Source organism: Staurois parvus, unplaced genomic scaffold (assembly GCF_062004578.1).
Source record: "Staurois parvus isolate SC_StPar_1 unplaced genomic scaffold, SC_StPar_1.0 ptg000101l, whole genome shotgun sequence".
Taxonomy (NCBI): Eukaryota; Metazoa; Chordata; class Amphibia; order Anura; family Ranidae; genus Staurois; species Staurois parvus.
The window spans coordinates 1,310,135-1,322,500 of record NW_028317897.1 but is presented as its reverse complement, the minus strand read 5'-3'; the positions used below and the strand labels follow the sequence as shown (position 1 = coordinate 1,322,500).

At 51.0% G+C, this 12,366-nt stretch overlaps 1 protein-coding gene across 1 annotated transcript in view; it reads right to left on the bottom strand.

Moving 5' to 3' along the window:
* Positions 1-5,923, bottom strand: part of TMEM263 (transmembrane protein 263) — a 36,248-nt gene extending 30,325 nt beyond the window's left edge. Inside the window, exon 1 of the mRNA XM_089671200.1 lies at positions 5,789-5,923. The gene's annotated coding sequence lies outside the window, so the exon portion shown is untranslated. The remainder of the gene's footprint in view (positions 1-5,788) is intronic.
* Between the last annotated feature and the right edge of the window lie 6,443 nt (positions 5,924-12,366).

Genomic DNA, 12,366 nt, shown 5'->3' with positions numbered 1-12,366 from the left:
TGATTGTTGACTTTGACACACATACACCTACCTCCTGGAGAGTGTTCTTGATCTGGCCAACTGTTGTGAAGGGTGTTTTCTTCACCAAGGAAAGAATTCTTCGGTCATCCACCACAGTTGTTTTCCGTGGTCTTCCGGGTCTTTTGGTGTTGCTGAGCTCACCGGTACGTTCCTTCTTTTTAAGAATGTTCCAAACAGTTGTTTTGGCCACGCCTAATGTTCTTGCTATCTCTCTGATGGGTTTGTTTTGTTTTTTCAGCCTAATGATGGCTTGCTTCACTGATAGTGACAGCTCTTTGGATCTCATCTTGAGAGTTGACAGCAACAGATTCCAAATGCAAATAGCACACTTGAAATGAACTCTGGACCTTTTATCTGCTCATTGTAATTGTGATAATGAAGGAATAACACACACCTGGCCATGGAACAGCTGAGAAGCCAATTGTCCCATTACTTTTGGTCCCTTAACAAGTGGGAGGCACATATGCAAACTGTTGTAATTCCTACTCCGTTCACCTGATTTGGATGTAAATACCCTCAAATTAAAGCTGACAGTCTGCAGTTAAAGCACATCTTGTTCGTTTCATTTCAAATCCATTGTGGTGGTGTATAGAGCCAAACATGTTAGAATTGTGTTGATGTCCCAATATTTATGGACGCGTGTGTGTGTGTGTGTGTGTGTGTGTGTGTGTGTGTGTGTGTGTGTGTGTGTGTGTGTGTGTGTGTGTGTGTGTGAAAAATTTTTTTTTTCTCTTCACTTGCCACAAAGAAAAATAAATCCACGTAGTTCGATCCAAAATGCCTTTGGAAATCCAATTATCAAATTTTTAAAGCAGTGGTGACAACATCACTGTGCTGTACATAGCCAGTACAAAGGGCAGAGCTGTGGGAGGGACCCAGCAGGCTCCTCCCACTACAGCTGTCTGCAGACAACTACAGGAGGGGCGGAGACAAGACCAGTCACCCTGCGTAAGGACAGAGCAGCAGCAGTGACTGGTCTTTATTTACAGGAAGCTCCAGCACAGAGGGAAAGTTTCACTTTGGATTACTGCACAGATGTGGAATATATAGACAAAGCTCACTAAAATCCAAGATTATGACAGTGTATATGTATCCTGCAGTTCAGATAGATATACTGTATAGACCGATCAGTGATACGTTTCCTGAAACTTGTCATCCAGACTGCATATTGCTTTCTAGTACCAATTTAAAGACCGATATACACCAGATTGTACAGACTTGCCCTATAATTCATGCAAGTTCTAGATCTTGGACTTCAGTAGGGTTCTGACAGAACGCCTTCCTAAAAAATCTATTTTCTTACACATCAATATTAGATTGTCACCAACTCTCTAGGCTATATACAAACCTCTGAGTCAAGTCACCCCTACAGTCCCTACTGCGGATTTCCGATTTAGCTATCCAAATACCTACCCTTGCTGTCCCTGCTGGTATTTCTGTCTTGAGTTTGTCCATTACAAAGTGCGTGTTGATGTCCTTTAGTAACAGGCAGGTGAAGCGCTTCAACTGTTTTGTGTTACTAAGATCACTGCATTCCACAGTCTCTATGACTATGCATACTGGCAGCACATCGGCTTGTTGGTTAGTTCTTATTACTTGCAGCACTGGGGTTCTCACTTCAAATCCCACCAGGACACTGCATGAAATTTGCAGTCCTGTACCTGCATGGTTTTCCTCTGGGTATTCAAGATTTCTTCCACACTCCAAAGACATTCTTGGTAGGTTAACTATTTCCTTTCCCAATTGATCCGTGTACACATATGAGGTAGGGACCTTAGACTACAAGATCCCTAAGACCAGGTGACTGATGTAAACATTCAATACGTAAAGGAATGCGTAAATTGGCAACATCATATAAATACTTGAAATAAAATACTGGAGCAAGTTCATCATAAAGTCACTATGCTGTCAATTGGAAGCAGTCCTTGCCATGATTATTCACATCTGGCAATTATTTATGGCCCAAAACATCACTATGGAGCGCTCTTCATAACCCATTCACATGGGGCAGACTCCGTTTTGCTCAGTGGGGGATCTGTCTGCTGACGAGAGGATGACAGGTCCATGTCCGCTCAGTTTATGAAGATAAAGGGGTCCTGTGAGATTCTGAAACATTGCCTTGCTGTAACTATGTGACCGTTCATTAAAACGTTTGGACCCATAATGGTGATCCTCTGTGTGCTGCTGACATTCTCCATTGCAGTTTATGCAGAGTAGACATGAACACAGCAAACTCTGCTTTATGGGTAGTTGGGTGTAAATGGACTGGCTGTCCATTTACACCCAATTGCCCTCCCATCCAATCTGTGCAGACAGAGATGAAACGATCCCCTTCCGTTTTTTATGTCTAGCAGATCAGATTGTTTTGAAGGTAGGCGGGTGTATATGGACACAAGTCTGTAAATGGAGGGTCAGATCGGGTCTACTTGAAACAGGTGGACTTGACTGGACCACTCGTGTGAAAGGGATAGATAGATAGATATATATATATATATATATATATTAAAAAAAACACTGTCCATTTTACCTTCACCACTTGGAAAGTTAAAACACAATTATTAATTGTCATCTGTCAGAACTGGGTGTTCTGCAGTCACTACAGTTTCTCTCACTAGGGCCAAATCATACAGAGTCACCACTGTTGCCCTCACCGGGACTAAAGCATCAAACCGGCCCTCATTGCCACCAACTGGGACCAGTCCATCATATACTCCATAACTCCCCAAAAATTCACTACAAAATTTTAGTTGTTGAAAAAACTGGGCTGTGTCAAACGTTTCCAAGTTTTTGCGGGTTCCACTGCAACAGATCAGTGAGAAGCAAACCAGAAAATGGACAGTTTCTAAATGTAGCCACCCTCCAGATGGGAGGAACAAGCAGAAATAGTACAGGTCCACCACGTCGTCTAGAATACTATCACTTCCCAGAGGAGTCCCTCATACAGGTTCTGAAGCTACCAACACACCAGCGTCTCGATACCTTTTCAACACAGAAGAACCCTTATATTTACATTCAGCACTGCTAATATTTATATCTACCTCTAGAAAAAAAATAAATAAGGAATATTTGTGTATTTGGCACCAAGACTGCTCTGTACAACAGAATTATTTCAGTAATAACAACACTGGCCAGGGACCCCCCACTCTCCAATAGGGATGAATCTATCCAAAGGTTAGCCTTCAGTTTATCCTCAATTAGCACTTTATTATGGGAGGCATACGGATACAGGCCAAGAATGAGAACTTATGGAGGAGTTACATATAAATACCTTTTGTTTACTAAGATTGCTATATGAAGATATGAATATCACACTTTCCTTTTATGTACAATATATTGTATGCAGGAGGTCAACGTGTTCTTGCTTGTTATTGCATACTGGGTCTGTTTACAATTAATAAACTTTGTTTAAACAAATAATACTGTCCAGTAAGGTAACACCGATGGTGAGAACACAGGTGGATCAACACCCGCTTACATTAATGGTCAGTGGAAGAGTGTCCCCTTACACTGATCTGTAGAAATGGGCCCATTAGATTGGCAGTCAATGTGAGAAGGACCACCACTGGCAATAAGGTGGTCCTTCTCACTCTGATGGCCTTACACACAGGCGGTCAGAGCAGAGAGGACCTCCTTACACACCGGCGGCCAACGCGGCGAGGACCTCCTTTACACACCGGCGGCCAACGCGGAGAGGACCTCCTTTACACAGGCGGTCGGAGAGGACCTCCTTTACACAGGCGGTCGGAGAGGACCTCCTTTACACAGGCGGTCGGAGAGGACCTCCTTTACACAGGCGGTCGGAGAGGACCTCCTTTACACAGGCGGTCGGAGAGGACCTCCTTTACACAGGCGGTCGGAGAGGACCTCCTTTACACAGGCGGTCGGAGAGGACCTCCTTTACACAGGCGGTCAGAGCAGAGAGGACCTCCTTTACACAGGCGGTCAGAGCAGAGAGGACCTCCTTTACACAGGCGGTCAGAGCAGAGAGGACCTCCTTTACACAGGCGGTCAGAGCAGAGAGGACCTCCTTTACACAGGCGGTCAGAGCAGAGAGGACCTCCTTTACACAGGCGGTCGGAGAGGACCTCCTTTACACAGGCGGTCAGAGCAGAGAGGACTTCCTTACACAGGCGGTCAGAGCAGAGAGGACCTCCTTACACAGGCGGTCAGAGCAGAGAGGACCTCCTTACACAGGCGGTCAGAGCAGAGAGGACCTCCTTACACAGGCGGTCAGAGCAGAGAGGACCTCCTTACACAGGCGGTCAGAGCAGAGAGGACCTCCTTACACAGGCGGTCAGAGCAGAGAGGACCTCCTTACACAGGCGGTCAGAGCAGAGAGGACCTCCTTACACAGGCGGTCAGAGCAGAGAGGACCTCCTTACACAGGCGGTCAGAGCAGAGAGGACCTCCTTACACAGGCGGTCAGAGCAGAGAGGACCTCCTTACACAGGCGGTCAGAGCAGAGAGGACCTCCTTACACAGGCGGTCAGAGCAGAGAGGACCTCCTTACACAGGCGGTCAGAGCAGAGAGGACCTCCTTACACAGGCGGTCAGAGCAGAGAGGACCTCCTTACACAGGCGGTCAGAGCAGAGAGGACCTCCTTTACACAGGCGGTCAGAGCAGAGAGGACCTCCTTACACAGGCGGTCAGAGCGAGGGCCTCCTTACACTGGTGATTGGTGGGAGACAGACCTCCCTACAGATAGCTTAAGAAGAGAACTGGTGTCAGTGGTTATCTGAGGAAGGGACGCTGTTCATGGCTCAAGCAGCCCACAGTAATCTCTGGAAGAACACTGGTTAAGGAAGGGTGATCCATACCACGTCTGCAGCTACCCACACAGGGACTGTTCTAGCTCACAGTCCCTACAGATATCTGTATTAGTAGAACTTCCTCCAATGGCATACCACAGTGGCGCCCACACAGATGTGGTGTAGTTTCCATGGACCTTCGCTTTCACTATGCCCCCACAAATATGTTCCTCAATAGAGCCCATCACATGGGTATCATTTCTAACAGTATGAGGACCTAACAAAGGTTCCTTAGGACCCACATTCTGCTCCTCACAGGTTGGGTATGGATGTCGATCGTACACATTGGTGGACTGGATTACAGAGACACATCATGAAGATCCTCCCCCGATCAGGACTCCACCAGGACTAAGGCCCATGTGACCTCACATTCCTAGACCAGTCCTCCATACACTGCCTTCTATCCTATAGAACATACATCACCCATTGTCACCAATGGGGCCAGTCCTGCACATAGTCCCTGTCACCTGTACTGCCACCATTCCAGTGCCTGTTAGAGCTCACTGTTCTGCGCTGGGAATGGTCTGTGTCACAGTCCATCTCAGGGACCACAATAGCTCATCTACATAGACTGATCTCAAAGCAAGTGCACCCCTTCGCAGTAGTCCATGACACAGTCCCCCATATGACTCATCCATTGGGAACAGTTTATCACACAGTCCCAAATACTTTCGCTGATCTGCTATGTACGGTCCCTGCTACAGTCCATCACTACATCTGCTGGCAGTGGACCATGACACAGTCCCTGATTTCTCCTTGTAATAGTCTAAGATACAGTCCCTATCAGCTTGCCTCAGTCTGTCTCCAAGTCCTTGACAGCACGGCTCATGGTCCCTACGGAGCATCATTTGGCACCAGTCCATGGCACAGTCCCTATGTGTCCAGCATACAGTCCTTGCAGCTACCTGCGCCCCTCCATCACCCGTGTCCCTCGGTGACCCCCTCATCCCGGACTCACCGGCTTCGTTCCCGCCTCTCTCCTGGATGACTGCCGAATCACAGCCCCGGTGACGGATCTCCCTCCGCCGCTCTGCTGGCTCACACTTCAATCTGCGGCCGCTGCAGACGTGGCGCCTGACGCATCCTTCCGCTCAGCCAATGACGGCTGCTCTACGACCCGGCCAATGAGCGCAGAGCTCAGGGCAGTGACGTGGAATCTCCCAGATGTTTCTAAATTTTCTGTTGTGATCGTGGAGGGGCGACTGTGAGCTGAGAAACCCTCAAATATGATAGCCAGTCCATGAAAAGTGCCCCCTGTACCCGCACTGCCAGTCCATGAAAAGTGCCCCCTGTACCCGCACTGCCAGTCCATGAAAAGTGCCCCCTGTACCCGCACTGCCAGTCCATGAAAAGTGCCCCCTGTACCCGCACTGCCAGTCCATGAAAAGTGCCCTCTGTACCCGCACTGCCAGTCCATGAAAAGTGCCCCCTGTACCCGCACTGCCAGTCCATGAAAAGTGCCCCCTGTACCCGCACTGCCAGTCCATGAAAAGTGCCCCCTGTACCCGCACTGCCAGTCCGTGAAAAGTGCCCTCTGTACCCGCACTGCCAGTCCGTGAAAAGTGCCCACTCTACCCGCACTGCCAGTCCGTGAAAAGTGCCCCCTGTACCCGCACTGCCAGTCCGTGAAAAGTGCCCACTGTACCCGCACTGCCAGTCCGTGAAAAGTGCCCCCTGTACCCGCACTGCCAGTCCGTGAAAAGTGCCCACTGTACCCGCACTGCCAGTCCGTGAAAAGTGCCCCCTGTACCCGCACTGCCAGTCCGTGAAAAGTGCCCACTCTACCCGCACTGCCAGTCCGTGAAAAGTGCCCCCTGTACCCGCACTGCCAGTCCGTGAAAAGTGCCCACTGTACCCGCACTGCCAGTCCGTGAAAAGTGCCCCCTGTACCCGCACTGCCAGTCCGTGAAAAGTGCCCACTGTACCCGCACTGCCAGTCCGTGAAAAGTGCCCCCTGTACCCGCACTGCCAGTCCATGAAAAGTGCCCCCTGTACCCGCACTGCCAGTCCATGAAAAGTGCCCCCTGTACCCGCACTGCCAGTCCATGAAAAGTGCCCCCTGCCTCCTGTACCCGCACTGCCAGTCCATGAAAAGTGCCCCCTGTACCCGCACTGCCAGTCCATGAAAAGTGCCCCCTGTACCCGCACTTCCAGTCCATGAAAAGTGCCCCCTGTACCCACACTGCCTTTCCGTGAAAAGTGCCCACTGCCCCCTGTACCCGCACTGCCAGTCCGTGAAAAGTGCCCACTCCCTCCTGTACCCGCACTGCCAGTCCGTGAAAAGTGCCCACTGCCCCTGTACCCGCACTGCCAGTCCGTGAAAAGTGCCCCCTGTACCCGCACTGCCAGTCCATGAAATGTGCCCCCTGTACCCGCACTGCCAGTCCGTGAAAAGTGCCCACTGCCCCCTGTACCCGCATTGCCAGTCCGTGAAAAGTGCCCACTGCCCCCTGTACCTGCATTGCCAGTCCGTGAAAAGTGCCCACTGCCCCTGTACCCGCACTGCCAGTCCGTGAAAAGTGCCCTCTGCCCCCTGTACCCGCACTGCCAGTCCGTGAAAAGTGCCCTCTGCCCCCTGTACCCGCACTGCCAGTCCATGAAAAGTGCCCCCTGTACCCGCACTGCCAGTCCATGAAAAGTGCCCCCTGTACCCGCACTGCCAGTCCATGAAAAGTGCCCCCTGTACCTGCACTGCCAGTCCATGGAAAGTGCCCCCTGTACCCGCACTGCCAGTCCATGAAAAGTGCCCCCTGTACCCGCACTGCCAGTCCATGAAAAGTGCCCCCTGCCTCCTGTACCCGCACTGCCAGTCCATGAAAAGTGCCCCCTGTACCCGCACTGCCAGTCCATGAAAAGTGCCCCCTGTACCCGCACTGCCAGTCCATGAAAATTGCCCCCTGTACCCGCACTGCCTTTCCGTGAAAAGTGCCCACTGCCCCCTGTACCCGCACTGCCAGTCCGTGAAAAGTGCCCACTCCCTCCTGTACCCGCACTGCCAGTCCGTGAAAAGTGCCCCCTGTACCCGCACTGCCAGTCCATGAAATATGCCCCCTGTACCCGCACTGCCAGTCCGTGAAAAGTGCCCACTGCTCCCTGTACCCGCATTGCCAGTCCGTGAAAAGTGCCCACTGCCCCCTGTACCTGCATTGCCAGTCCGTGAAAAGTGCCCACTGCCCCTGTACCCGCACTGCCAGTCCGTGAAAAGTGCCCTCTGCCCCCTGTACCCGCACTGCCAGTTCGTGAAAAGTGCCCACTGCCCCCTGTACCCGCACTGCCAGTCCATGAAAAGTGCTCACTGCCCCTGTACTCGCACTGCCAGTCCATGAAAAGTGCTCACTGCCCCTGTACCCACACTGCCAGTCCATGAAAAGTGCCCCCTGTACCCGCACTGCCAGTCCATGAAAAGTGCCCACTGCACCCTGTACCCGCACTGCCAGTCCGTGAAAAGTGCCCACTGCCCCCTATACCTGCACTGCCAGTCCATGAAAAGTGCTCACTGCCCCTGTACCCGCACTGCCAGTCCATGAAAAGTGCCCACTGCCCCTGTACCCGCACTGCCAGTCCATGAAAAGTGCCCACTGCCCCCTGTACCCGCACTGCCAGTCTGTGAAAAGTGATTACTGCCCCTGTACCCGCACTGCCAGTCCGTGAAAAGTGCCCACTGCCCCCTGTACCCGCACTGCCAGTCCGTGAAAAGTGCCCACTCCCTCATGTACCCGCACTGCCAGTCCGTGAAAAGTGCCCACTGCCCCTGTACCCGCACTGACAGTCTGTGAAAAGTGCCCACTCCCTCCTGTACCCGCACTGCCAGTCCGTGAAAAGTGCCCACTGCCCCCTGTACCCACACTGCCAGTCCGTGAAAAGTGCCCACTGCCCCCTGTACCCGCACTGACAGTCCGTGAAAAGTGCCCACTGCCCCTGTACCCGCACTGCCAGTCCGTGAAAAGTGCCCACTCCCTCCTCTACCCGCACTGCCAGCCCATGAAAAGTGCCCACTCCCTCCTGTACCTGCACTGCCTGTTCAGAAGTGCCCATACCACCTGTACGTTCACTGCTAGTCCATGAAAAGTGTCCACTCCCTCCTGTACCTGCACTGCCAGTCCGTGAAAAGTGCCCACTCCCTCCTGTACCCGCACTGCCAGTCCGTGAAAAGTGACCACTCCCTCCTGTACCCACACTGCCAGTCCATGAAAAGTGCCCATACCACCTGTACCCACACTGCCAGTCCATGAAAACTGCCCACTCCCTCCTGTACCTGCACTGCCAGTCCGTGAAAAGTGCCCATACCACCTGTACCTGCACTGCAAGTCCAGGAGAAGTGCCCATACCACCTGCACTCACACTGCCAGCCCAGTAGAAGTGCCCATACCATCTGTACCCACACTGCCAGTCCATGAGAAGTGCCCATACCACCTGTACCCGCACTTTCAGCCCAGTAGAAGTGCCCATACCACCTGTACCTGCAATGCCAGTCCAGGAGAAGTGCCCATACCATCTTTACCCACACTGCCAGTCCATGAGAAGTGCCCGTACCACCTGTACCTTCACTGCCAGCCCATGAGAAGTGCCATACCACCTGTATCCACACTGCCAGTCCATGAGAAGTGCCCATACCACCTGTACCCGCACTGCCATCCCTGAGAAGTGCCCATACCACCTGTTCCTGCACTGCCAGTCCATGAGAAGTGTCCCTACCACCTGAACCTGCACTACTGCCAGTCCATGAGACATGCCCATACCACCTGTACTCACACTGCAAGTCCTGGAGAAGTGCCTATACCACCTGTACCTGCACTGCCAGTCCATGAGAAGTGCCCATGCCACCTGTACCCGCACTGCCAGTCACCGAGAGGTGTCCATACTCTCTGCATCTGCACTGCAAATCCCTATACCGTTTGTATCTGCATTGCTAATCCCTGAGGGGTCCATTCTTCTTGTCTTGCACTGCCAGTTTCTTGAGAAGTGCCTATATCCCCTGTACCTGCATTGATTGTCCCTCAGAGGTGCCTGTACCAGCTGTTATTTCCTCAGGGCTGTACCTACACAGCCAGTCCCCACTAGGTGTCCATTCTCCCTGTACCTAAACTGCCAGTTACTCAGAGATGCCCATAACCCTTGTACCTGCACTGCTAGTTCCTGAGAAGTCCCTATATCCCCTGCATCATTTGTCTCTCAGAGGTGCCCGTACCAGTTGCTAGTTCCTTAGAGGTGCCTATAATCCCTGAACCGACATTGCCATTCCCTCAGAGATGCTCTTACTTCCTTTACCTGTACTGCTAGTCCCTGGGAGGTGTTTATATCCCCTGTACCTGCGCTGCCAGTCCTTGGGAGGTGTCCATATCCCCGTTGTACCTGTACTGCTAGTCCCTGGGAGGTGTCCATATCCACTGTACCTGCACTGCCAGTCCCTGGGAGGTGTCCATATCCCCTGTACCTGCACTGCCAGTCCCAGGGAGGTGTCCATATCCCCTGTACCTGCACTAGCAGTCCCTGCGAGGTGTCCATATCCCCTGTACCTGCACTAGCAGTCCCTGCGAGGTGTCCATATCCCCTGTACCTGCACTAGCAGTCCCTGCGAGGTGTCCATATACCCTGTACCTGCGTAGCCTGCGCAGCCAGTCCCTGGGAGGTGTCCATATCCCCTGTACCAGAACTAAAATGGACAGTGGCAATAATAACCAGTTTTAAAAAACAGTTGAGCAGCAGTTGTTATAATCCCTCTCCATTCTACTCCCCCCCCCCCCCGCCAAAAAAAAAAGTTTAAGCTTTAGTTCTACTTAAAATTGTGCAATTTATTTCCCCTAATACAAATGTGGGCACTAACCTATGCTGTTGCCATGTCTACCCTTTGAGAAGGCTTGCTACTCTTTAAAGAAGAATTCCAGGCAAAATTATTATTTTTAAATGCAGTGGGATGGGTTAAATACTCGATTTTGTCTAGGTGCTCGGAAAGCAAAGATATACTTACCTAATCCCCCGATCCTCCGAGCGCAAGATGGGTCCCCACCGCCCCTGCACACTAGCAGTCTTGTGAATGGGCTGTCCCTGACATCATCACCCCCATAGACCAGCTCCAGACATCAGGACGGCAGGAACAGTCCACCGTTGGACGTGGGGGAGCACGGTTTTCCAGAGGATTGGAGGAATGGGTATGTACAGCTATTCCCTGAGCCCCTGGAAAAATCGTGCACTTAACCCATGCAGCGTGGGCACAATAAAAGTTTTAACCGGAGGTCTGCTTTAAAAAGGAAAAAGAAGAATCCTCCAGGAAAACCAGGACTTTAAAATTACAGTTGACAACTCTTTCCTTGAAATGAAGAAATCTGTAGAATTTAAATCAGTGGGTTGTCAACGTATGAGGTAAAGGAGGCTCATCTGTGGCCCCCAGAGGGCATAATGTTCAGTACATGTAATACTGGAGAAGATTGCAGACATGCTTGAGTAGGAATTCTCAACCAGGGTTCCATGAAACTTTAGGGTTCCTCCAGAGGTTGATAGGGGTTCCTTGCCTCTCAGATAAGTTCCCACTGACACCATAGATCTTTTTAGCTATCTTTAAGGGGTAATTCTTCCCAAGGATCACAAATGTAAGGAGCATTCTTCCCACTGACCATCACACTAATGTCTCATAAAGTCATTTTTATCAGGGGTTCTCTGAGAATGGAAACTTATTTCAAGGGTTCCTCTGTGTTGTAAAGGTTGAGAAAGCTTCCACTAGAAGAAATGATGGCTGAACTCTTGAAATGCAACAGGTTAGGATGGAGACTGGAGACATGTTGGCAAAGACTGTGAGAGATTGGGGACAGTCTCTCCATTATATTTTACAAATCAATTCCTCCACTTCCAGTCCCAACACAGACACCTGGGGCTCAAGGGCTGATCACCAAAAGGGGCCTTTCACCAAATCACATGTGGCCCTCAGACTGTAGGTTGGGAACAGGGATTAAAGCAAGCCATACATTTGTCAAATTCCAAATGATTTTTCGATCGAAAATTGAAAACATTGTTTGTTCTGTAATCTGATGGTGCCACCAGGGGCGGACTGACAACCCATGGGGCCCCCGGGCAATAGGGGATCATGGGGCCCCTGTGTCTTTGCCCAAACTCAAAAAAGCCTATGAAAAAGGTACCAGGGGCATCTCATGGGGCCCCCTACTGACCCCAGGCCCTCGGGCAGTGCCCAAGTTTCCAAATGGTCAGTCCGCCCCTGGGTGCCACCAATGTTTTTGAAAATCGTTAGTTTTTCACACATTTTTCAGCATGCTCGATAAACGAAATGGGGAGGAACCACGAAAATCGGCCAGTGCCATTGCCCCACTAACAAAGCGAAACTTGGCCGATTATTCTTAGGTCCGATTTTCGAATGAAAAATAGTTTTAACATCGACCCATGTATGGCCAGTCTTAGATACATCATTAATTAAAGTGATGAACTAGAAACTAATTGGAATGGCCACATTAACTGGGTGGAGCAGCAGACCCAATGCAAGCATGTCACCTCCCAGAAATGTAAGCAGCACATGGGTGAATCAACCTG